General features: G+C 42.4%; 1 long non-coding RNA gene across 1 annotated transcript; it reads left to right on the top strand.

Moving 5' to 3' along the window:
- The first annotated feature begins 24,819 nt into the window (after positions 1–24,819).
- On the top strand, positions 24,820–25,213 carry LOC143153043 (uncharacterized). The gene is made up of 3 exons (XR_012993703.1): positions 24,820–24,827; positions 24,895–25,008; positions 25,114–25,213. It is a non-coding gene; the product is annotated as an uncharacterized LOC143153043 (long non-coding RNA).
- Positions 25,214–25,646: the final 433 nt, after the last annotated feature.

Below are 25,646 nucleotides of genomic sequence, written 5' to 3'. Positions count from 1 at the left end.
TCAACCAGTCGACGATGTTTGCTCTAGGGTCAACTTTGCTACAACAGAGATATCTCTTTCACCAGAGATATGACCAGAGGGGAGTAAGTTGTTTACAGAATCATCGAAAACTGATCCGAAGGACACTTTAGTCTTCAGTCTCCAGTAGTAAGAATGTTCCTGGGTGACTTTTGTTGCTGTAGTTTAACACACAATTCCATCAGAGACTAACCAATCCTATCATCGTTTATCGAGTCGTCGAAAACTTATACGAAGGACCCCTGAATCTCTAGGATCTAGTAGCAAGGATGTTCGTTGGTGAATAATTTTTGCTACTGAAATTTCCACACAATTTCATCAGAGATAAGATTCTTCGCTCTAAAGACATATATTTGACATTCTAGTCTGTAGTGTTCATAACTCTAAGGTCTAAAACCTACAACCTAAGGTCTAAGGTTGTCTGTAACTCTATTGATCAGGAGATGACGAATTATAAATGTATCTACTCCCCAGTATCCATCACTAATAAGAAATTTGATGGAAAATAACCAGTTCTCTCATTTTTCATAGAATTCTCGAGAACTGATCCGAAGAACCTTCTGGTCTCCCAAAAACCCTAAAGTCTCTGGTCTCTGGTAATGAGAATCCCCACATTTGGGTGAATTTTGGCGTACAATTACCCAATTCGAACGAAATCTACCCACATCACCGTACAATGTTCGACGACGCGCACGAGCGATCGTTTTCGTGGTAACACGGGTCGCTACTCGAAGGACTCGAATTCCAGGAATTTCTGATTTACACCACGCCCGCAATTACGAGTTGAACCGCGGTTAATTAAATCCCGCGGTGCCCGGCTGATGGATTACAACATCACCTCGGTGATCCCCGATGAGAAAAAGAAGAGAGGGTTCGGCTAGGAGCGCGCGTGGAGCATATCGACGCATGTGTAGGCGGCGTGCAACAAAGCTGACGATTATTTTCGCACTCGTCGCTGGGGCGGCGTGGGGGCGAGAGGCGGGGGCAGTCGGGCGGATGGTAGAGCTGGAGAGAGAAAGATAGATAGAGATTGAGAGAGAGAGAGAGGAGCGAGAGCTGGCTGGCATCGGGCGTGAGTTAGGACCGTGTCCCTCAACGACGCTTTTTATTCTCGACGAAGAGGATTTAAGCCTCCGGACGCCTTCATTCCGCGAATGCCGTGCGGGCCCGCTGCACTGGTCGTTGCTGCAACGGACTTGCAACCGAGGAAATATACGATCGTAGAAGCGGGAGGTGAAGGCGGATCGAAGCAACGACGGGGGAACCGACTTGACTCGCGGTGCCTCCTTAAGTTAGCACCTTTTGTCTTGCGTCCCGGAGGTGCATTTGTCGTCCCGGTATGCCAGGCGTTTCGCGCTCCGTGAACCGTGATTGGCAAATCGCTTCGTCGCCTCGCGGCGTTCGTCGCTACTTTTTCCCTACCCCATTTTTGCCGCGGGTTCTTCCTTCCGAGTTACCGGGACCATTCGCGGTAACGGTGCTAGCTGGACAACGATTAACGCTTCGCGTTGGAGGAGAGTACGCGAGACGACACGAAATGACCGAGATTGAAAAGTAGATTGATGTTTCGATCAGTGAGAAGAGGGTACCGATGTTATCACGAGTGTAAAAGATTCAAGTAATACGATGAATGAATTTTTGGGGATAGAAGAGGGATTTTGGAGTCGTTGGAAACGTAAATTAAAGAAAGCGAGTCCTAGAGCGTACCAACCTTCGATGTGTGGAAGAACAGTAAACGGTCGAAAATTATATTTTGAGATGTTTGAAAATCGATGGCGAGGAACAGATTAGTCGGAGAGAGAAAAATGACACATATTGAAATATTTGAAAGAAATAGTCACCAGCACTCTTTAAACACGGATACAAGGCATTTCTCTTACACCATTTTTAAATCCAATGTGTAGTTTACCATACTTTGTGTACAGTTTATACATTCTTTAAAATGTTGGACTTGTACTCTTCTTAAACACGATTCAATTACCAGGGTGAGATGTCGAAAGTTTCACTTGTACCGACTTTTATTTTTTACGGTTAAAAAATGTCCTATCGTGACAATTGGAGTATCATAATATTATCGACAAGTTTGAATAAATGTACATTGCGAGAACTCAGTGGCTCGAAAAAGATCCGTGGAACGTATCCGAGTACTTGAAAAGTTGCAACATCGAGGGATAATAATCTTAGTTTCGACTTCTTCAATTTTTCTTATTCCTCGCCGTTCCGTTTTTGAATTGTTCGAACTTCAATTATCGAACAGTATTATAGCAATTTTAGCGTTACTATCGCAAGTAAGAGTATCGCTATTATTAAGTAACACTCGAGGATGTTTCGCGTGATCGACCTAGTAACAGGTTGACAGTACAGATTAGATTTTACCGGGACTCTTCAATGGTATGTCGAGAGTTAGTATCTATTGTCTTTCGCGGTATGCCAAGCGTTTCGCACCTTTCGATCTCCGTTTGGCGGATCGCTCTGGAATCCTGATTCGATCGCATTCCACTCTTGAACCTCGACTCTGCCGAACTCTTGGCAGAAGAATTTCAAACGCCTCGAGCTCTTCCTTCTTATCCGACAAAGTACCCCAACGTTGTGTCCATAAATCACACTTCGCGCGTTTATTATCCGCGCGAGACAACAGGGTCGCGCAACATTTCCAAAATGTGTGCTTATGGAAATTTACAATACGAGAAAACTTTTTAATAATTTTGCAGAATACTAACCACGTGAAATTAATTACGTATTATTAGTAGTCAGCATCAAGGATTTTATTTCAATTGAAATAACGATGCAATCCTTGTGGAAATAGGAGAGGTTCGAGTCATTGTTTTAATAGGATTGGAATTGTTTAAAATATATGGACTATGTTTTGAACTATTTTTACGAAAACTATCATTGCCAAAGAATTTTTATCATTACAATTAGTAAACGTAAGAATATACATTTTTTGTTTTGCTTTAATTGTACAGGGGTGCCCTTTTCGATCAATTGAATAAGAACATATTAGAATAATATATTTTTCAGTTTCTCTAGTTTCTATATTCCGGTATTCTAAATAATTTGGAAACTAAAAGAACGCTTACAGATTTAAATTTCCACAAATATAATTTTCCTTTCTACTAGTGCAGCTTATTGACCTTAAAGGTACAAAATCTTCTAATGCATTTAAGTTATTGCACTCTTAGTCGCGTGTAGCGCTGAAAATAAATCAGATTTTGTAAACGATCCAGAACCGTACAAATTTTCTCTTCCTTCTAAAAAATTTAGAATTTCGTTTCTTTTTTATTACTTCATATGTTCTTTTTTATGATATTTTTTTAACAACGTACTCCACGTTCCAGGCACGACCACTCGTCGTTCTAAAATTACAAGTTTTATAGTTTTACAAGATTTATTGGAGATCACTCAAATAAATTTCGCACTCGCATCGTTTCCTCACAAAGACTCCTGGATTATTCTTCTCAAGAATCGGTTACATTCGCGTTTATATCCTCATCGACGAATCGATCGTTCGAATTTTCACCACGTTTCGGAGTATCCACTTTGAAACAACGGTTAGGTAGCGACTCGCTCCGAAATCCACGAAATCGAACCGAGAAGAAACAACGTGCGCGTAGAATTGATCGTAGGTGTAATTACTAAGCACGCATTAACATAAATTAGCATCGGGGCCGGGTAATGGGGCGCCAATTATGAAGGAAAACCGGCGAGTAAACGGACGACTTAGAAATTGAGAACTAAATTGTGGTAATCTTTCAGCCTTGTTGTTTATCTCGTGGACTTTCCTCCGATGGTTTCCACAGAACGGACGCGCAATTATTAATTGCCGTAATTACGCAAACCCCCCGCTCGATGTCGGCGCGCCGAGACGTTGCTAAATTAGTGAATGGCGGCGCGATGAGGAAATACCGGCTGATTTCGTACTCTTTCGAGGAAGAAACCCTGCTTTCGAATGGGTTTCTCGCGTAACGTGGCGTGGATTTAGAGAGAACGAACGTGTTTCGAGTTACTTGCGCCGGGAGCCGGCGAAACACGCTGATTCTTCGTCAAATTCGATCGACCATAACCTAAAAAGCGCGAGTACGGTGAAACCGAACGATACAGCTCGATTTTGGTTATCGATCGAGAATTTTGCCAAATTTTCTCGCAAACTTGTAATTCGTGAATCTGATTTTGAAGAAATGGTAAGAATGCAATTTTTCATAAAAGAAAACCTTTAAGGATTAACACTGTACGGAAAAGAAAATAAATTTCGATCTGTAAAACTTGTAATTTTAGTACGACGAGTCGTCGTGCCTGAAACGTGGAGTGCGTTGTTAAACAAATTTAAAAAAGAACATACGAAGTAATAAAAAAAAAAAAACGAAATTACTTCTCAGTGGAAAACTCTTAACAACCGGTAGATTCCATAGTACCGAAATTTTACAGGCAGCCTTCCGAGCACGATGATCACAATTATCTTCGCTAGTCCTTGAGCGTGAGCGTAATCATCACCTTAGTCCGTACTTAAATGACTACGAAGTATATCTCGACGAGTTTGATAAGATCCCCGAGATAATGTCTCGAGCTCGTAGAAACGAGTGGCGGGGACGAGACCAGGCGATTAGACTATCGCCTATAGGCTGGCTGGTGGGTATCGTACGATACAATTCAAAAGAAGTGAGACTATAGAGACCGTGTTTAATTTGTTGAGCGCTAGGCGATCGGTATTGCAACCCAGTGCCCGACACGATAGCTGGTGTACGAAATACGAACACTTATTCGACAATTAGGCCTAGCTACCGAGTGTTATCTGATACCGTGTAAAATAAACAAACCAATAGAGACTCGAGTTATCGAGATGTACCATACGATCAGTGTTTCGAGCCAGAATACAAATTCCTACTCGACAATCGGACCTAGGGTATCGTTCAATCCTCTTCAAACGAAACAAAACTATACGTTGCAAAGTTCAGCTTATAGTAGTAGTTAGAAGTAATATAGTTTTTGTACACATGAGAATACAAAGTCCGAAGAAACAAGTACACAGTGATATGCCTTGACGTGAACGACGACAGTGTCGTGTGGTCTTCGTGACTCTCGACTTGGAACTGACTAGAAAAAAGCCAAAAGAAGAATAGTCAAACCGTTCACCGCGTAGCGGACGACCCTTCCGCGCCAATACGAAGACACTCCTTAAAACTGACATCGACCATTCGCTATCGACGTCCGACACCCTTAGAATCATTATTTAATTCATTCCAACGCTATACAAATCTCGTTTAACCCGTCGTGTCGTAGCACGCAGCCATGGTAGCGACTCAGTGCCTGCCAATACGCCTTGCCACGTAATACGCGAACTTGTATCTGAAAATGTGGCCAACCACAGTCGTAAAAGTCTCTGTTACGCATCTCGGATCGATTCCTCGATTCTTAGCGCGGAACAAGAGGAACGGTTCGGTTCCAGTCGTCCCGTTTTCCCACGGAACAGCACGCGGAGATCGTTGAGGAGAAATGCCCGTTCGGTCCGAGCGAGTGAACAAAGAATTAAGCATGAAATCTGAGGGAGAACATCGCTGTTAGTCGCGTTAGCGTGGCGGCGTGTTCGAGCGGGTAGCTCGCGGAGTTGGACAGGCCTGGCTGGTAAGTGACGTTTCTCAGAAGCTCGCGAACGTCCCGGTGGACATGGTTCGAGCGGCAGCGCGAGACACACTTGGACAATCGTTCTCTAAAATCTCTCACGGTTCCCCCCACCGGCCTCCCCCCCCATCATTATTCCCGCATCACCCACGCCCGACGGCCATTCTCGGACTCCGCGCGGCGCTGTAACGTCGACAGGACGTACCTTCCCCGTGGGTACCTTAAGGGCCCGAAAGCTGCGCGAATTATCAGTCGCGTGTGATCGCCGGCCAAGCGAGTCGGCCCCCGACAAAGACCACGGGCATCCATAATTCAAGCAATCCGGTCATTGTGTGTCCCAGCGCGAGCGGCCAGGCGCCGATTGCCTCTTTAGCCGCGCGCATCGAGCCACCAGCCTTCTTTGCGCCCCTGCGCGCCGCTCCTGACAACACCTGTGCGCCTCTTCTTCCTTCTTACGTGTTAATTCCGATACCCCGCGGGCTGCGGGGGTGGACGGAGGACGCTCCTTGTCCTTCGACAAGGACGTGACGTTATGCGCCAAGGATCTGGATAGTTGCCACCGGGACTCTAACCGTCTACCGATCGAAACGGTATTCCCCGGTGTGGAGTCTTGGGACCACGAGAGTCTGGAGAACTCGGTGTCTCGGGGTCCTTGTACGAGTTCGATGCGCCGAGTAGGAGGGGTAGCACGAAATCGATGACCGAATGTTCCAAAGATCCCGTGACGAGTCGCCTGGTATCACCTGGGGGATCTGTTTCGACCTTTAAAGTATCGCTAGGTTCGGTTGAAGAACTTTCGAACGAATGTATTCCGAGTACACGGGAATACTCGTGTTTGCGACTTTGGGGAGCGAGAGGATCGTAGAAACACGGGAATACTCGTGTTTTAGACTTTGCGGAGCGAGAGGATCGTAGAAACACGGGAATACTCGTGTTTTCGACTTTGCAAAGCGAGAGGATCGTAGAAACACGGGAGCATCCAGTGATTCGATGAATTTGGAATCGATAGTTATCTGGCGACCAGTCGTGTGGCAACAGTGGGATCTCTTTTTATTTTTTAACAGAGAATTATTACGTTTGGTTGTAGATCGAAGAATCTTTAGGATGAAAAGGTTCCCAATGTATGTAACTTGTGTTTCTGACGTTCATAGTAGAGTGAGAGGACTGTAAGTACTATATGTAGGATCTAGTGGTTCGAGTACAAATGTTTGAACGATGTCACAGGAATCTCTTCCAATGATCTCGACGTGTTTCTTCTGACCGATTACGCGTTCAGATATCGGACGAAAAATGGTTGAAATGTATAAATATAATTTAGCTTTCCGACCTTGCGATAGAATCAAAGGACTGAGAATATTCTGATATCATAACAGCTCTATTGTAATAGCTTCAATTGTAGAAATATTACGAGACGACTCGGGTCGGCAAAGACCCGAACGCTTTAGGTTCAAACGGATAATAAATGATAGACGTCTCATCCGTGGTTCGTACCATGTGGTACGAACGATATTGTATCGCGAGGTATCTCATCCATGGTCGAGACGCCGTCAACGAGGCAAGATCGTGGAAGAAGTTACAACGATGGACGACGAAGAGAGTTTGTTCACGCGGAGGATAGGAGAAAGGTACCGGGCGTCTTATTTAACATTTCCACCTATATATCGCGAGTGTTCCCGTACGGACACACTAGAGGAAAGTACGAACGGTTGAGATCCGTTCGGTCCCTGGAACATGGTCGCAGAAACCGTTTGGTGAACGCTGAATGCGTTCTCGGGCGTTGGATAAGGATCAGGAGTGGCCGCGGATGGCAAAAACGCGGTGGCTCGCCGCCGCGTAGGAATAATCATTTATTTTCTGTGTCGTTTCACGCTTTCGAGGGTCCGCGGTCACCGACGGAGCGAGAAAGCGGCGGCACCGATTGAAATGAAGCAATTAGAAAATTACCATACGTAATACCGGCTGTTTCCGAAAGCAGTAAGGAGAGGAGGTGCACGCACGTTCGAAGGCGAATACTATCTGATAGGAACGTTTCCTCGCGTTTAAGCGAAGGCATGCAACGCTCCTGTGTGCATTCTTCCTATGTGGCAACACGTCCACACGAGGCTGACTCTCATTAAGGATACCAAACGTCTGACCGCCATTGAGTTTCACCCCTCTTGGCGGGTTCAAGGTCCTCTCCCGCTTCTTTCCAATACGTTCCCCTGTTTTCTGACTGTCGGGAAACTCGAACTCGGACGCACGGCTATTTCTTTGTTCGTCGTAGAAACCGTTTTCCTCCGTTGACTTTACAACTACACGAGTTAAGGGGATCTCTCTCTGCAATTTTATTTCACTTTTCATCGAATACTACTCGATCTGTACCACGAAACCGTACTCACCGATGCACGAATTCGAAATTCTTTACGACCGAATCGGTCGAATCGTTATCGATCCATTTGCATCGTACGAAAGAACGATCTTACGATCTCAGGTGTCTTGTGAAAATATACCTTTATCGTTCAATTGTTCTTTTTAGGATTAAAGTACAAATTTTTCGAAAAGTGTTGCAAGTTTCATATTTAACGTTTCGGTGATTTTCGAACGATTAAAATAGAAAAAGAAGCTATATATGTAAATATTCTTTACTTTTCGTCTTATAAGGTATTTGTACAATGTTTGTTCTTTACACTTCATTATGCCTTACGTTTTATCATTCTTTATTACCATTTTCTGCACTATACGGCTTCTTGCACGTTAATAAATCAAATTGCTGAATCTATAATTTAGAAATAAATTGTAAGTACGATAGTTTCTCCCAATATCGTTCTGAAAGCAATTGTATTTCTCTTTAATATCGTGCTTGGTTCTTTGGATGCAAAGAAACTCGACAGATTTCGCATAGTGTGCTTCTTCTTGTTTCTTCGGAAGACGTTCAAACTGAACAGCGAGGTACAACCAATATTTGCATTATTTATCGAAGAATTGCGTTGAATAAACGTCAACTGTTAGGTTACGTGCTATAAATTAAAATAAACTATAACAGCGTTGCGTTTAATCTTTTCATTGCAACGTGCTCGAATTGGAAATCGAAAAATGTCGAAAAATTACACACGTAAGTGTGCAATACGTAACGAACATAATTTACATTTACATCAATATCTGATACTTCCTAGAAAGTATCGTTAAGTTTACACACGCACGGAAACGACGAGTCTTCGTAGAATGTAATACTTGCGTTACAATTTGCGTAGTTTTATACTTTAGTTGAAAATATTATTTTATATCGATCAAAGGTTACTCTATATTTTCCCTGAATTTGTACACTGTATCGGTATCGATTAAGTATTTGTTGCAAAGATATGGATAACAAGAATGCGAAATTTCAATAGTTTCTTTAGACACTTCCTACTAAGTACTTTGGCATCGTAATTGATCCAATAATAGCGATAATTAATACATAATTGATACACACGTATGAACGAAGTACTCCCTCCAGAAACATCGACATCGAAACTGGACAAGTATCCGAAATTTCGATACTTTTCGAAATCTCCTAATAAGTTAGCTAAGGATCTAACCTATTCAAGATAAAATTGCTCGAGTAACATCAAAATCTAATCGATGTGTAGATCTGGATCAAATATTCTCTATAAGAACGTCGATATTGAAAATCGATACCTTTCTAAACACCTAATCGAATACTTAGCCATCAACTAGCTCGAGTAACATCAACGATACCAAATGGTACCGGTCCCTTATAAAGTAATCGATCAAGAATCGTTTCAACGATCTTTCTCGATACCATCCGTATGCAACTTATCGAACATTTCGCTATCGACTGGTTCCAGTGAAAATGATACTCGATCGTATCGATCCCGTCGCTTGGAATTCAAACGCATCGTCGATCCGTGTCTTCGACGGAATAAATCGCGTTAGGGTTAATTGCTCGCGATCGGTACCTGTCGTTGAAGCTCGCGCGAAAACGTTCGAGCGAGATTTCTTCCCGAAAGGCAACCACCTATGCCTCTGGTTTGCCCGAAATCCTTTTGTATTATAATAGCGGGGCTGGATATTTAAACGCGTGCGGCCCGAGCTGTATTCAAAGCAGCCTTAAACTAATTTGAATAAGGAATAAAGTGCCTTTTTCGAAGTGATATAAGGGAGGGGATCCAGGTGAGGCCCCCTCTCGGCCGCTTTTTATCTAATCTTGTCGTGCCATGTAAGGCGGAATGGGACAGGCAGCTCTTAAAAGTCCCAGCCACCGACGTTATTATTTAAATTAAGCCCCGCTACCTCTCGCCCTCTGCCTCTACCTCCTCCTCCTCCATCGTCTCTTCCTTTCTTCCGCCGCGATGACACCCAGCCTCTTTCAGCTTCGTGACCTCGATATGGAAGAATATCGAGCAACGGAGGCTGGTGGACAATGACAGAAACGGGACGAGACGCGATCGTCGGTCTCGATTACACGGCCCTCTGTCAAAATTATTTGCATTTTTATGACGTCCTTATCGATTCCCTTCGGTCGAGTCGAACGGGTTGAGAGAATGGACCCGAGAATCGCCTTGTTGTTCGTACCGATGAGAATTGTTCCTGGACACCTCTTAGAGTTCACTTGTGAGACTCGTGGGTTTGGATCAAGGATTGACTACTTTTCCAGGAAGAGGAACGTGGATGTTTCTTTTTTTAGGGAGATGTTTCTGAACGGTTCTGTTGGAATATATATTTATTTAAATATAGAATTTAAATTTATTTTAAAATTTAAATTTATTTCAAGAATTGGAGATTTTGAAAATATTTTTTTGAAAAAACTTTTAAAAATGTGACTTTTTGTACATTTTTTTAAAAAAAGTTGATTTTTGTCAAAATCTCTTTAAAAAAGAGACATTGAACCATGCAGTACTTGAGAAGTCAAGGAATCTGTTCAGTTGTTCATAACCATACTCCGCTGCACCACTGTAATATATTTATCTAAAAATAAACGTCCTATTTACATTTTCTCTTGTGCTAAACAATTCCATAATCCCACAGGTTCGGTGGAGTGCTTTACGAAATTAATTATATTTGAAAGTTTCTGTTTTGAAATTTATATTGTTCTTTTATCTTCTTGGCAACCAAGTTGCTTGAATTGACTCGTATATGATTGTGAATCGTTACGAAGATCGATCGTTGACTATACCGTGAAACTGATAGATTTTGAGTGCACGATGACACAATTTTTGAAATTGATTTTATCGATCCTCTTACCAGAGTTTCCTCGATGCTGCTCCATTTTGTGTAAACATTTCGTTCGTATCGATAACCAGAACAAATCGTGTCAAGAATCGAGCCTGTTTTCAACTTATCTCCAATCCCTCGAGAAATAAAACATAATTTATCTTTAGTCTTAGCTAGCTGGAAAATATTTGCGGTATTTTTCGTACATGGAACGTTTTGGAGCGAATAGGCAATCTCGTTTCGGAGCAAAGTTTTATACAAGAACTGTAAAATAAATGAAGAACGTAATAGAAATTCGTGCAATTCAAGGAAGAACGTAAGAACGAAGTAACGAGAAAGATACTAAATTATATTTCATTCCTGGAGAAGTTGTTCCGAAACGAGCGACACATTTTATAAATTTTCATACTTTTAATCGCCACTAAACTTGATGATCCTTTTTCGCAAAGATATATGCGCTTCGAAACGATAATAGAATTCGTTCCCGTAGTTCGGGCCGAAATTTCGAGCATAAAAGCAAAACGGTACAAGTTTTTACGTTTATCTCTTTTCCCCTCTCGGTTCGCTCCGCATTCTATCCCACTCGAGATTCGAGATATCGTAGTCATTATAATGCATATCAATGGCGTGCGTTGATACGCGCGCAGTCGACGCAACCAGCGCAACCGATAATGCCGAACGAAACCATTCGCCCGGTACGTGTGCGGCCATTTTGTCAAGTCGAAGAACGAATAGTTCTATTCAAACGTTACCGCTTGAAATATTCCATTTCGATCGAAAGAACGAGCATTCGTTGAAACCTTTCGTCGAATTTTACAGCTAAACTCGCGCATAACGAACAACCGCTCTTCGTTACGACATTATACTATATCCTTTAATGCAAGAACAAGATGCGGAATAAAATATGTAAAACTCGTTACAGAGTCTTTAAAACACTTTCAAAATTGTACAATTTCTTTCAATTTCAACAGAAGCTACATTCGCACTAACAATCTCTTTGTATTTTTCAACAATCATCGGTACCGATTTCTACTTTCGATGCAGCACTTATTCATCCTTCAAAATTGATTTACTATTACACCAAATTACATAAAAAGTTCATCCACTGTCCCCAAAAGTATAATATACGAATCGTTACGAAAAGTTTCAGTCAACTAGTGAGTGTTTTCTCTAAAAAAAAAAAATACAATCTGGTGTTTCTCTCGAAATCCTCTTCAAAAATGTTCGTTCCCGCGCGCTTCGAAATTGGCACAGGATCGTTCATCGTTTCGCGTCGCTGGAAGAAATTACCTCGATGCCATTATCTGTTTCCTCCATTAAACATTTATAGGAAACGCGCGGTACGTGGATTGTGCGTAGGTTCAGTGAAAAAAAGAAAAAAGCGGCCGTACGGTGTAGATAGAGAGGCCCGATAAAGTTAATGGAAACACGTGCCAATAATACACGCGGAGTGGAATGGAAAAACCGTGAAACGCGTGTCGCGGGCTACTTTGCGGCTCGATGCCGCGAAGCGCGTGGAAAATTCATCGTTGGTACCCGGTCAGCGACTGAGAGTAGATCTGTAGACCAGATGGTAGCGATTATGATACGCCCGCCAATTACGATGAATATTCGACCTAATGTATGCCGTGGAAGCGACGACCTCGAGCCGCTCGTGCGGGAACGACGGAATCGTTGTGGTGAAATAACATCCTCCGCGCGATTGAGTCAAAGAAGTTGAGCGACGTGCACCGAGAACCGGTTGGAAACGTCCAGGTTGGAACTAACGCTATTGTCCATGGCTCGGAAGGGGCACAGAGAGAACAGGTGAAGAACCGTAATAATATGGAAATGATAGGCAGCCCGAACGATTTCGCGGCGGCGCGGATACACAAAGCCTGTAAACGCGTTTGTTGGTTCTGGCAACCACAGAACTGTGGTTGAGTTTATTGAGGCATCTTGTCAACAGCCCCGATCCTCTTCTTCCTTTTAACTTGCGGCTTTCAGCGTCGAGTTTGTGGTATATCCACGTACATTTTCGATAAACGTTCCCGTCTGGAAAGAATCAACGTCGATGAAAACATTTTCTCTTCTTTTTTTTTGTTTCAAGAGAACGTTTCGACCGTGACTGCCGTTTGAATTAGTTTGCTTAACAACGGTATGACGCGCGACAACGTACAGAAAATGCTTCACAATATTCTTAAGTTCTGATACTTGGCCGACCATTATTATCGTCACTGCATACTTTCATGGTTAATATTTATTTAGCACCTAGAATTTACGTGTTTTCTTAAACTGATCGGTGTGAGGAACCGTGAACAAAACAGCTGGAATGTACGATGAATCGGGAAGGAAACAATTCGAATAAAGCGTCAGGAATCTTGAACGAAACAATTCAAATAATATAGCATCTCGTCTGAAAAGAATTAACGTTGATGAAAAGGTTTTTTGAAACTTTGTACGCTAGAAGAATGTATTATTGTATGGGTATATTATAGAATTATTTCGACTTTATATTTCGAGAAATTCTCGGTGTAAACATAGTTGCAGGATGGTATTGTGTTTCTACGGTGATTCAAAGGTGGTACGAAAGAATGTCTATTGAAACTACGTGGATAAATATTTGCATTCATAGATCTATGAAGTATGTACCAGTGACTGTAGTATTTTCCACGTATCATTTTAATTACTAGTGTTTTCGTGTTATAGTATTTAAAGTAAGTCAATAACTAAATATATAGATACATATGTATGTATTATTATCCTTGAACAGGTATATTCTACTTATCCCACTTATGGTATTAGGTTGTTCGGAAAGTCATTTCGTTTTCCAAAACGGAGAATATATAATTTAATAAAATATTTATATACCCTAAAAAAATCTTATTTTTGTGTTTTTTTAATAAACGCTCTCTTCCCTAGATTAATTTGAATTTTGTTCCAGTAAATATGATGTAGTCTAGGAATTTTGCAAGAATTTAAGTTTGTCAGAGGCCTTCTAAGTAAAACGTTCAATCATCGATTAAATTCCATAAAAACGAATTTAATTTTGAATCAATTGAATTAAACGCGACAAAGATTCTTCGTCTACAAATTTCATACACGGAAATACGCTTTTCTTTTTACACGAATGCATAAAACATTCATTCCAGACGTTACAACCCGACAAGATGACCAAGAGAATACCAAAACATCCGATGGTGTTCGTTATAACGGCATCAATTATATAAAAACGATATACCACGAGGACGGGATGGGGTCTACCAAGACCCGAGGAACGGATCAATCGTGTAACAGAACGAGTCGATCCTAACTCTCTCTTCATACGTTACATTTTCTCAGCCGTAGAATCTCACGGATGATTTCCCGATGAAAAATTAGCGCGACTGGGGTCCTAGGTAGGTAATAATTGTCCGGTAAGGGTGAAGGACCTCCGCGTCCGAAGTATCGGGTTCGTAAACTGGTATAAAATCGCATCGAGCTGGGGTCGGATCGTCGAAGCTCATCGATCATCGCTCGTGGTCGCGGGTGCCGTTTGAAAAATGCCCTTCGGGCCGCCTAATCGAGCACGAGCCTGGTCGTCGTCGACGCGGACGACGCGGCCAGAGAGCCTGGCCTACATCGTCGTCCTGGCCTGGTGGCTCGTGAACACGCGATCTGATAACGCTAGACGCGGCTCTCGTGCCGAAATAAACCGTCGCGCTTTACATAATGCGCGTCCAGAGGGAGAAACGTTCGAGGAAAAGAGAAGCGACGAGGGAAAAGGGCCGGCGAGCGTGGTGCACGTCCGTTTCCGTGTGCTCGCTCGCGGCCAGTCGATAAGTCATCCTCTCCCGGCCGTGGAAAGAAACCCAAGAGGTGGAGCGAGTGAGCCAGAATGCTCAACGAGCAACGTACCCGCGGTTTTGTTGCTTCCTCGTTAACCGGGGAACCCACCCCTTGCACGAAACCCACTACTCCGATACCGATCGTCTCTCGACGGAAGCGGGAGAGTAACGATGCGACGAGAGACTCGACGACGTTTATCGACTCGGGGCTAGCCTCGAATCGGGCTTTAGGAGTCGCAGAGCCGATTGGGTGACGCTTCGCGGCGTGACATTTCGTGGCTACCATTTCGACGTCTTCTATTACCCCGTTCGAGTTCCGAAGGGAGTGGTTTATACGTCGACACAGGGAGCTGCGAACCACCTAATCGCGATACTCATCGCAAAGGAACGCGTTAACGCGGCGTAACTGTATTTCGGGTTTTCGGGTTTTCGGCACTCTGACGTTTGGTTTTTCAGTTTGGAGTTCTAGGAGAGTGCAGTTGCTTTTCTGGATAGCTGCGAATCGTCTAACACAGAATCGTCTAACTCACTCGGCACTCTGACGTTTTGTTTTTCAGTCTGGAGTTCTAGGAGAGTGCAGTTGCTTTTCTGGATAGCTGCGGATCGTCTAACCCAGAACTCACTCTTAAAGAGTGTGTCAAGATGTTGGTCTGGAATAGGATATTTCATGGCCATTATTTCGTTTCAATTTGGAGTTCCAGTAGAGTGCAGTTGCTTTTCTAGTCATCTAACACAGAATCGTCTAACTCACTCTTAAAGAGTGTGTCAAGATGTTGCTTGGTCTGGAAGAGGACACTTCGTGGCTATTATTTCGTTTCAATTTGGAGTTCCAGTAGAGTGCAGTTGCTCTTCTGGATAGCTGCGAATCGTCTAACACAGAATCGTCTAACTCACTTTTAGAGAGTGTGTCAAGATGTTGCTTGGTCTGGAATAGAAAATTTCATGGCTACTATTTTGATATTTTGTTCTCTGCCTTGGAGTTCCAAGTGAGTGCCTTCGTTGTCCTGAACCACCTTTGAACGAACGTTCCACGTTGTAGAGCTCATGGATACCGAAATTTTCGTGTGTCATACTATTGACCGTGGATCAAGAACTATAAAAGTAACTACCCTCTGGTATCCACCACTACCAAGGAATTTAAGTCCGAGTAATTGGTCCTTTTATCGTGTTCGAATCATCGACGATAAACACAGAATACTCTAGACACCAGTTCCCCAACGGTTGCAAGGATGTTCACACTTGGGTCATTCTTGCTGCAATTTAACACAATTTCATCAAGAGTATGACCATTATCTGGGAATCACCTGACTCCAGAGGCCATTGTCGAGAGTTGCATTAATGTCGCGTTGCTGGGTTTAGGTTAGGTATGGGTTAGGTTCGAGACAGACAATAGCCATGTTTTAGACCGTCATTAGCACGTTTGCAGTTTGCTGTGTTCCTCGAGGACTTGGGTATGGCTGAAAAACATCAGTCAACTTCCTCTGGGGAACAGTCCAGCCGTACTGTTCTCGATGACAATTGACGCATCGTGAGCCCACACGCAGCGACCGTAGGGACTTCAATTTATGGGAAACATTCCTCGAAACTATAGGACTATCGTGTAATGTCTATCGAGCCTGCGTGCAGGACGAACGCATCGGGCTTGTAGGCATTGCATGTATTAAGAAACCGCCCTAAACTTGCTCGTTGGTCAATTTCTATTTCCGCTAACGGGCTAGGTTCTCCAGAGGAAGGAAGAATCCAAACTCTGACGAAAGATAAATTCAATTCGAATGGACGGAATGAACACTTGGCTCACAAGTAACACGACGTCGAGAGAAAATCGACCAGCTTCGATGAACTTGTATTACTTGGTTCGAGTATTGCGATTGAATGTAACAGAGGTAGGTAAGTTAGTCAGCACAAGTGCAAATTCCACATAAATTACAAATGCAGACAGTTGAGTATGAATATGTAATGCTAATCTAGCAGACGTTGAAGGAAATGGAAAATATACCTATTTGTTGGTCTCGTGTGAATCGAGTGACTGCTTACGTAATATTTATATGTCCAAGTTGAAGCACACGTACACTTCAACTGTGTCTAGGTCGTCGATTCCAGTTTCGACTACGGAGATCTCAGCGCTCACAGATTAGATTACTCGGTATCTACATCTCCCTGTCTTTACGCACAGAGTGTTTCAAGAGGGAACCAAATAACTTTGCCAGCTTATTCGAAAGATCGTTTCGAATTCGAAAAGTCGTACATAGTCGTCGTTTCGGTCCACTCGCTTTTGATTTAATTGAAAAAGTAGATTCTACGTGCACTTAATCGGAATGGAGTAGTTCAATATTTTTCGTGTACTTATTTTTTATCGATATTCGTGTATACTAAAGAAATTATTCGAAACGACGATTTTCCTTCCTGTAAACGTTCAAAATTTAAACCATCGTTGCCATTTCGTGCTAATAATTTCGTTCCTCGTTCCGTCGCTTGCAACAGTCTACTGCTCGTCCTTGGCTCGCGTTTCGCGCGATACTCGAGTAAAGTAAACAACGATTATCTCGAAAACGAATCAACCATTTAGTAAATATGATTTTTTTTTATTTTAAATGACCTACCAAACGTATTAATAAAGTTATTTGGTATCCTCTCTGTATATTTACTCCATCGCTCCATATTCGTAACTTGTACATTGGAATTGATCAATACCAAGTCTTCGTTAGTTTAGAAAAAATTCAAAGATTTCCGTATAGGACTTACTTAGTTCTTTTTTCTACTTTGCACAACTTTACTCGCTCTTAGTATCACTATTTACTAACTAATAACTAACTCACACCAAACCCATACATAACCTAAATATCGACGACTGTTTCAACGACCAGGGACTTAGAATCTATAAGATGATTTTAAGTTGCATTCTCTCGAGATTTTCGGGACAATGGAATCATTCTCCCACGTTTTTCCGGAAGTAGGTTTTATGGAAGGAGGATTGTCCATACGATAAAGGAATAAAAAGAACCAAAGAGATACAGAAGCTACATTGGTAGCGTGTCCGAGGAGCGTTTAAATGTTGCTGGCTCGAGACAGCCGGGAAGGACCCCTGGAACGAGCTAATTATGAAATTATGATAATTCCCGCGTGGCCGCCGTTCCGCCTCGACGATCGCCACGCTACTCTCGGAACATCTCCTCTTGGTCGTCGATGTTGCCAACTGTTTTCATTTTCGGCCGTGACTACTCACGACAACAAACTACCTTCAAAATTGACCGCCAATTATCGTTGTCGTCGTTCAATCGAAACGATTCGTTAAATACGTAACAACGAACAAATATTCGATTCTCGATGTTTCGACTCGCGTTTAACCTTAAATTGACTCGTACACTCGGAGTCTTGGATCGAAAGAGTCTGGTACGTGTAGACTTTATGTTTCACATTTCATGATATAACGAGAGGACACAAGGAAACACAGTAACGATCAATTATCACCGTAACTTCGATTCTAGAGAAAATTGTAAATTGTGAGCATTTCGTGGGTTAGAAAAGACCCCAGGATCGATGAAATCTTTTATCGTTGAACACCAAGGAGAGGAGCTTTTTGGTAAATTTTTTTTTCAAATACTATCTATAATAGCCCTCGCGTATTTTTCGTATTTATTTACATGTACCTCGAGGACAAATTTATAGAAGAATTATAGAAGAAGCAGGTAAAAAGAAAACTCCTGATATTCGTGATCTTTTAAGTTCTATCGAATAAAAACAACAGAACGATACAATTTCATGCTTAGTACACGCATAGTTGTGAATACTTTGCAACCGGCGTCAAATTTTAAGGGAATCGGTGTACACGGGAAATATTATCGAGAAATTTCGAAAGAAGATTGTCCTCTTTAAATTTTAACTCACAATACTAAACTACACAGAGCCCTGTAACGTCGTTGATCGTTGTAATTTCTCCAGTATCCCACCACGGTGAACCGATTCTTTTCTCGCTCGCGAACACCTCGAACAACGTCCCGATTCGATCTGCGCGCGGTTACCCTTCGATTCCCATATATTTCGTCTATTCTTAGAACTGTTATCTGCCATTTAACATCAACGACTGCTCGAAGTTGCGAATAAAAAAAAAAAGAAAAAGAAAAAAAAAATGATCAATTATTCCGAAAGATTCTGAGTGGAAAAATTTCCGTAAATACGGTAGCTGGCTGCGTTTTCACGTATCATTCTTCCGGAGAAAAATTAGTACGTTCGAGTAATCGGCCACTTTGCCTGTTGTTTTCAACCTCCATGAAGATAGAGCATCTCATGAATGGTAATTGCGCGGAATCGTAAGCGTGCTGGGTTTAAATGTATCTGATAAGTTCTTCGGAAAGTCGGAATCCACCGGTTCGTTAGAGAGTTATTGCATTGTTCTGTTCAATTCACGAATAAAGCCGACGCGAAGTAAGACGCGGTTGCGTTCGCGTGACCGTCGGTCGCGGCTGGCTAGTCTCACCGCGCCATCCTGACTTCTTCAAACTCTTCTTCCTCCTCCGCCCAGGCCGCCATTATTGCGTTCTTTGGCAGCGCCTCTGCACATTACCGCTTCGGCCCGTTCGTCGCGGTTTTCCCTCATTTTATTTATAAATATCCGGCTACGTCCGTTTCGCTCGTTCCGCGCACGATCCGAAACCGATTTTCCTAGGCCCCTGGCTTCTCCATTCGAGACACGACAATGTTTCGATTAGGTCTGAACTGTTCCAAGATCAGATCAAATTCTAATTAGATCACGATACACGGCGCTATCCCTACATCTGGCCAATTTTCGACTCGAGACACCGGATCTAGATTGCATTAGACCTAGACGATCCGAGCCTTACACTGTTTTCAAGCCTTGGTATTTAAAGGTCAAGTGTGTCTCTCTGAGCACTTTACGGTGCACTGCGCTGTAATTCGGTATCCTGGAAAATGCGTTTCAAAATGTTTCTTTGTCGAGTTACAACTGTCGAGAAATATCATTTTCGAACCGAAGATCAGTTACGAGGGTTTTTTTGGTATACGTGTACTGCTTCTTTGGATCAGGAAGATCGAAGTTATCTTCTGGATTTTATTCACCGAGTGGATTATTGTTAATGTCGAATCTCCAGTCTGGAACGATCTAGAATCAGTAGTGATAGCGCGTCTCCCTCTCTGGTCAATCATTGAACTCGAATCGGTGGTTCTAGAACACTTCCGCGCTTCCTTTTGTTTTCGCTAGAGAAAACACGTTTTAACCGACAGTTTTAATTGCAGAATTGTAATTCTTTTCTCAACGATGCCGCAAAAGTAACGTAGCTTCGACTTTGTACGCGACTTGTTTTAAAAATTGAACGAAACTGAACAAGTAGCGCTCGTAACTTAGAACTCTGAAGACACGGTGTGAAAATTGGAGCGGTTCGTTTGTAACGCAACGTTCTCGAAAGGTGGTCCCTATATAGCACGGTTTAATAAACTTGGTTATAGCACGAATGTTACCATCGTGGTGTTTAGGTTTCGCGTAACCTTCGAGCATTCTTCCACTCGACTAGACACGCAAAGTCTCTAGGGCAAATACGTTCCAAACATACGAAACTTGGGTTTCCAATTTCATAACACTGCGAAACGACCAAGAGAATATCGGAGTATTTAATGGTACCTATCATAATATTGGATTGTTTGGAAAGTTATTTCGTTTTTTTTTTATTGAAAATGAAATACAATTACTTTAGAGTGCATAAACATTTTATTAAATTATATACTCTCCATTTTGGAAAATGGAATAACTTTCCCAACAACCCAATAGTTTTAATTATAATTCTAGATACGAAACATCACAAATCTACACTTATAGAAGAACAATGTATTCAAGGACGCGGTGGATCACCGAAAATGACTCGAGGAAGGTTTTTATACAACACGGAAGGAATAAACCGTGTTATAGAAAAGTTGCATCTATACTTTCGATGATCGTTGTGGAAAAACTTTTCCAACGATCTACGATTACGTCCATTTTATTCAACTCGTTGACCCTTACGCCAGCTTTCCGTATTTAAAAATATCCCCGACGTTTGTTCAAACCGTAGCGCAAAAATAAAAAATATTCAATGATTCTCAAGTGTTTCAGTCACGTTCCAAAAAAGTGTTCAGTATCAAAGTAATCGTTTCTTGCGAGTGCCTGAAAGAAACGCTTAGAGTTTAGAGTCTCGATCAGGTCTCCGATCATCGTGGCGTTAAACTTATAAAACAGGTTCACAGGTAACGGGTAAGATTCAGCGGGTTTTCCTGGACGAAACAATAGCGAAACGTTGCTTGGTAGCGAGACGAGGTTCTTGTAGACTTTTCACCCACGGATACGTGTGCTGGCAGCGTTCGCGTGCGGCAGTGTGAGGGGCAGGTGGTTGAAAAAATGAACCTGCGCGGCCGATCGTGCGAGCCGGAATTCGAGAAAACGACGATCACTTCAGGTGGTCAAAACGTGAGCATTAGTCTGCCGATTACGTATTTAAATGTGGTTCCGGTGATCAGCTGCTGCCCACTTTTCGACAATAATTCCCGTCGTGTTGGCCGCCGGCGGGAACGCCACGCGAACGTTATCCTGTTACGCGAATACCGGCTACGGAATTGATACAATTATACGAGCGATTATAGCGGCGCGGGCGCAATTTCCGATGTCGTCACACCGATCGAAAAAATTACTCTCCCTGAAATTGCCACGCGCATGATGTCACCTTATCGCGTATTTTCCTCGCACGAGCTCAACCTACGTGTCTTTGTATTTTATCGAACCTCGTCGCGACGTTTTATATCCAGGTGTATCGAAACTTAGTTCGAGGAGAGTTTATTAATTCTTGGCTCGGTGTCAGGAGTACCTTGTCCTTAACTTATTACGAGTACTTGTGTATAATTAACACCACCGATGTTTCACCTGGACCGGCTTGGCGGGTGAATGCCACGAAGGTGCTACGTTAACAGTTAGCACGAGCGTTCACGGTAATCCTAGTATTCCATCTTGACGTAAGTACTGCTCATAATCGACCCAAGGCAGGCTAAACGATGCTGACTCGTTAACACGGTGTTTACAATAATTCGAGATTAATTTAACAGGGGAACTGTGCGTAATCGACACGAGATAGACGAGCTTCGGTGGAAACTAAAAAGGGAGTTTATTAATCGTTGGTACGGCGTTTAATTCTAGGATTTCATCTGAACTCGATGGAGATACTACGCATAATCCAAGGTACGTTTATTCATACGTTCTTTGCTCTCAACTCGGTGGAAGAACTGTGTACAATCGACACAGTTTGGTAAATTCAAGAAAGGAGTTTATCAATTGTTAGCACAGCGTTTACAATAATCCTAGTCTTCCATCTACTTGACCGAATTTAGGTATCGTGTATAATCCATCCGAGATAGGCCGAACAATGTTGACGCTTCGTCTAAGCTGGTGTCGACGAATGCCAATAATGGGGTTTATTAATCGTTAGCGCAATGTTTACAGCGAACCTAGTATTCCATCACCTTAACGTAACATAGACGCTACGTATAATCCAAGCACGGTGAACGGAACATTGCTGATGTTTCACCTAGACCGGGGTAGGTGGATTCCAAGAGCAGAGGTTATTAATTGTTAGCACGAGCGTTTATAATAATCCGAGCGTTCCTCGTTCTTAACTTATTATGGGAACTGCGTATAATCGAGCCGAGATAGACTAGCATCGGTGAATTCTAAAAAGGGAGTTTATTAATTGTTGCACGGCATTTACAACGATTCAAGCGCTCTTTGTTCTAAACTTAGTATGGGAACTGCGTATAATGCGAGGGTAGACCAGACCAGGTGAATTACGAAAAGGGAATTTATTAATTGTTAGCACAACACTTACAGTAATCCTAACATTCCATCTTCGTAACTGAAAATAAATGCTGCGTGTTATCGACTCTTGGTAGACCAGCTTCGGTGAATTCTAAGGAGTGAACTATTCATTGTTAGCACAACGTTTACAGTAATTCTAGCGTTTTATCTTCTTAACCGAATAGAGGTACCGTCGTATAATCGACCCAAGGTAGGCTGAACATTGCCGATGTTCCATCTGGACTAGCGACGGTGAATTCCAAGAGCAGAGTTTATTAACTGTTAGCACGAACGTTTACAGTCATCAGAGCGTTCCTTATTCTTAACTTACCATAGGAAGTGCGTATAATTGATCCAAAGTAATCCGAGCATTGCCGATGAACATTCCACGGAGAGAGTTTACGAGTTTAAGCGTTCCTCGACCTCAATTTGGTCCGTGTTCTTCGTACGATCGACCCAAGGTGAACTCAGCTTGACATTCCTGACGCTTCGCTTAACCCACTTTCGGTGAACTGCAATTTAGGGATGTATCGGATCCAGTTCAGCTCGGAGACTTATTCTCCCTCTCTGGAAAGAAATTAAATTCAATATATTTTATCCTACGAATAATTCGAATACTCTACAGACATTGTTCAACAATCTGTAAGACACTTCAGATTCAGTTGTCTCGCACGTAACCTAGACTTCTCGTTCCCGATCCCTAGAAATATATAATCGAATTCGCTACACTCCATCCCGAGAATAGTTCCACTAGGATAGAGACGGTGCACATCACCGCAAATGATTAATTTGTCGGCTATTCGAGATCCTTCCTTCTCCAAGTTCACAGCAACTCGGAGCCAACACAGTCCGGGTCATAAAAGCGATAAACGACGCGAATCGGAGAATGACGTCCGTCGCAACGGACAACCGACGATATGTATCACTCCTGTGTCATACAACGATCTTTACTACGATCGATGGTAAACGCGTTATCGCGGCGCAATCGCAAGAAGGGTCCGTTTCGTTCGGATAAACATCGGGCGTTTTCGAACGAGCGCTGCGAAATCGCACACGGCGAGCCGCAATTTAACAACGTAATGACCGTCTTGATCCGGTGTCTCTCGTTACCTGCGGCCCGATCGGCCATTCTCCTCGTACGCGGGTAAATTGCTTTTTGCGTACGTTGATTTCTCGTGTCATCTGCTCTCGGATCGCCAGCACATGTTTCCCTTCGGACCGATACACCTTATTAACAGGGTTTCGCACTTACTCGCGTGGCGACAACTGGTTCGAGTAACGAGGTCCCCTTCGTGGGAATCTTTCGACCGCAAACTCTGCACTTGTTGTCGATGTTCCCACCTGGCGAAAGCTTTCGACGCAGCGTGATCTGATATTGGGCGCTCGTGTTGTAGACGGTTACGGTACGAGAAGACGAATTGCCGTGGATACGGTGTGTCTACGAGTAGCTCTAGGGATTTACGTCACCTTTCGGAACAGAGTTCCTTTAAAAGTTCGCGCGCGAGTGAGTGACGAAGGATTACCCGACTTTAAGACAATTCTCGCGCCACCGGTGCAATTTTCCAAACCGCCCGGTTTGGATTTTTAACATCGTAGGACATTTTACCTACGATCTTCGAACGTATCTGTACAGGTAACTTCGAACATTAGCGTTCGAGGAAGTGAACGTTTAAATGTACTGTGTCGTGTTTAAAAGTACCTATTAGTTTCGTGAATGATTTAATCCAGCAGAGGTTTATTCGAGTCTAAGACTGTATCTTCTATCTGTAGATGATGAAGGACATTCTTGTTCCGGACAATGAACGATGCAATTTTGGTAAAATCTTTATAAGGTATACCAATTCCAAGTTTCGAGATTCTATTTTTACTCCACATTCGAGGCTATTTGGACAGTGCGAGCATCTTAGCTCGGGATAGATAGTATTAGGCTCCGTTTATTGTAAGTAATTTAAGAAACATAAATTTGAATAGCAGCCAACATATGAATCTTGTACAAGACACTATTGAACGGTTTCGAGAGAAAGTAGGAGCGATAATTAGTTTGGAAACGAAGTAGGTAGTGATATTCGGTGATGTCTTCTAGAAATTTTACACCTTGACTACTGGCTAGTGTCTCAAACTTGTATCTTTTAAATCGATTACAGCAGACTTCTATGCAACATTTTAGTCAACGTTGCTATCGTTAGAAATATTATAAAATAAGAAGTAGATCATAAAACTATCGAATGTTTTTACTTTCTGCAAGTACATTTGCACCTGAAATGGCTGACAGTGATCAAAATCTGTTATCAGATCCACGAAGATCAACATTATAATATAAACGATAGTTTTCTCGCAGGAGACTCGAGATAAATTAATCCAATGTTGCTGTTATTAGAAACTTTATGAAATACGAAATCCACCATAATCCCATTGAATATTTTTACTTACCAAAAGTATCCAGGACCCCTCTGCACTTGGAACAGTTGACGATGACCACAGTCTGCAAACAGATCCACGAAGATCAACATTACAATATAATAAAGATAATTTTCTCACAGAAGACTCGAGGTAAATTAATCCAAAGTAATATTCTAATCAATCTTGCTACCATTAGGAACCTTGTGAGATACCAAATTCATCATAATCCCATCGAATAATTTTACTTACCAAAAGTATCCAGGACATCTCTGCACTTGGAATGGTTGACGATGACCAAACATCAACATTATCGTTAAAACGAAAGTTTTCTAGCAGAAAACTCGAGATAAATTAATCCAAAGTAATATTCCAATCAATGTTGCTATTATTAGGAACCTTGCGAGATACCAAATCCACCATAATCCCATCGAATAATTCTACTTACCAAAAGTATCCAGGACCCCTCTGCACTTGGAATAGTTGATGATGACCAGAGTCTGCAAACAGATCCACGAAGATCAACATTACAATATAATAAAGATAGTTTTCTCACAGAAGACTCGAGGTAAATTAATCCAAAGTAATATTCTAATCAATCTTGCTACCATTAGGAACCTTGTGAGATACCAAATCCACTATAATCCCACTTGGAATATTTCACGATAACCAGAGTCTGCGAACAAATCCAAGAAGATGAACATAATCGTACAAACGATAGTTCCTTGGTAAAAGACTCAAAGCAAATTAATCCAAGTCCGAAACTAGACGCGTACACGCCACCTAGGTGA

The sequence above is a fragment of the Ptiloglossa arizonensis genome, chromosome 12, assembly GCF_051014685.1.
Source record: "Ptiloglossa arizonensis isolate GNS036 chromosome 12, iyPtiAriz1_principal, whole genome shotgun sequence".
NCBI classification, from domain to species: Eukaryota; Metazoa; Arthropoda; class Insecta; order Hymenoptera; family Colletidae; genus Ptiloglossa; species Ptiloglossa arizonensis.
Note: the sequence above shows the minus strand (reverse complement) of the source record. Positions and strands in the feature narration are given on the sequence as shown.